We start from the raw sequence: 2,243 nt of genomic DNA, 5'->3' as shown, positions 1-2,243 counted from the left end.
AAAGAAAAACAATATTTAATTATACTTTTATATATTTCAGTCTATAGACGAATCTTGGATGGCTTACCATCTATAACGAACGCAATTTTTCCAGATTCATTTCAAAAAGTTCTGAAAAGTTCCCAGCTTTTATAACAACAGAAGAACCTTACATACCTGACGAACAAAGTTTGTAGTAGTTCTGTTATTTTATAATACATTATACTTTGTTCTAAAAGAGAAGCTACTCTAGCAAGTGCCTATGTGTGAACTTACATGAGTATTCTCTTCTTGAATAGAGTTTTGGTATAATTTGATCAGAAGTATAATTATTACAATATTATAGTGTAATGATTATACCAAATACTATAGTATATTGTGTGGCAAGGGCGGGAAGTGAGCCATTTCAGTCGCGGGCGTCGTGTGCGGCACGAGCCGTAGGCGAGTGCCGCATTTCGCCAAAGACTGAAATGGCCTTCCCGCGCGAGTCACACATACTATTTTTTGTCACGCCCTTGCGTTCATGGAAAAGGTTATGCAGAGATCTACGCAACAATTATAGACTATTCTACAAAAAAACTTACTGACGCATCGTTCGACTACGAACAGTGCAAATTAAATATGTTTAAATGTTGATGCGTCATGCAAGGAGGTTATACTATACATTTAAGATGTAACCAAAAGTTTATGTTTTGTAAGAACCGTGGTAGGTATACATTTTAGTTTCTGGTTGTGCAGGGGATACGCGCCCGGCGGCCGGCACTTTTGGGGATTTCTTCTTTTCCGCCCGGCACTTTTGGGGATTTCCTCTTTTCCGCCCGGCACTTTTGGGGATTTCCTCTTTTCCGCCCGGCACTTTTGGGGATTTCCTCTTTTCCGCCCGGCACTTTTGGGGATTTCCTCTTTTCCGCCCGCTGGACGGAAAAAGGACGCTTTCGAACGCTTCAACCGTGGTCGAAAACCAAACTTTCGGTGCAGGCGTGACAAAAAAATAATTACTAATCCATTATATATTTTTCATTTTACACTTTTTTTCTAACACTTATCTACTCAAAATGAATGTGTATATTATAAAATACATTCAGAACTGTTAATTTTAATTTAATTTGTATACATTACAGATGAAAAACATAGTAATTACTTTAATATGTGTTTGTTAATTTAATATAAGTATAATGTTTTTCTTTTAAAATTAAAATTATATTTTTTTCTATTTCAGTTATTGTTAATGTCTGTACATTTTATGTACCACTTCCGTTTTCAAATATACAAAGGGATAGAAAGGTAAAATATATGCATAATTCAAAGCACCTGTTAATACTAAAACTGTTAAAAAAAACTGAACATTTTTGAAAAAAAATTTTATATTACATTCTATATTAATTGTTTAAATTTTTTTCAAGAATTTTTAATTCCTTATTGTAAAACAGAATACTTTTTGGGGTACATTGATGTATAAAATCTTTACTGTGTACAATGCTGTAATTCAGATAGCCATATATTTTAATTTTTTTTTTTAAACTTTAATATGCCTTTTTTATACTTACTAATTATACATAAAACGTACCAAGCTTGTTCTTTTTTATTTTTTTTTATCTTATATATCCATTTTTATATAATTATAATTATTGTTAAATTTAATATTATTTACACTAATATTTCTACATTTATATTCTAGAGAAGAGCTGGACTGAACCAACTGGCCAACATAGAAAACGTCTTAAAGTAGATAATACAGATCTGTACCCAGCAGTTTTTACAGGGGAGGGCGGTCCAAGTTTTTCTGATTTATAAAAACTATACTGACTGTTTTTAATAGAAATACAATTTATTAATTTAAGAATGTATTTATAGTTTATAGACCAATGGTTTTCAAACTTTTATTAAACACGGCACACTGCGCATTTCAAATTTATTCACAGCACATCGACTTTTTTATTTGCACTAAATAATTTGATGAACAAAATTGTTTTGAATTATAATTGTATACATTTAATTAGAAATATGTGCTTGATGGGCTAACACATTATTATTAATTTTATTTTTATAATTTTATTCTTGGACTAGTAATAATATTATATAATATTTTATACTAAAAATATTGTTGTAGGCTCTTAACAATAATATACTTAATTAACAGTTTTACATTACAATCCTACACTATTGTAATGTATGTGTTAAGACATAAAATCAGTGTTAAACATTTTTTTTATGAATCAGATTATTATTAATTTCTAATTATTTTGACATGACCTATAAGTTTA

General features: G+C 30.0%; 1 long non-coding RNA gene across 1 annotated transcript; it reads left to right on the top strand.

Moving 5' to 3' along the window:
* Positions 1–77: 77 nt before the first annotated feature.
* Positions 78–1,699, top strand: LOC107885661. Its single transcript, XR_001680458.1, has 3 exons — positions 78–168; positions 1,199–1,263; positions 1,658–1,699. It is a non-coding gene; the product is annotated as an uncharacterized LOC107885661 (long non-coding RNA).
* Positions 1,700–2,243: the final 544 nt, after the last annotated feature.

This window comes from Acyrthosiphon pisum, unplaced genomic scaffold, assembly GCF_005508785.2.
Source record: "Acyrthosiphon pisum isolate AL4f unplaced genomic scaffold, pea_aphid_22Mar2018_4r6ur Scaffold_4915;HRSCAF=5466, whole genome shotgun sequence".
NCBI lineage: Eukaryota > Metazoa > Arthropoda > Insecta > Hemiptera > Aphididae > Acyrthosiphon > Acyrthosiphon pisum.
Note: the sequence above shows the minus strand (reverse complement) of the source record. Positions and strands in the feature narration are given on the sequence as shown.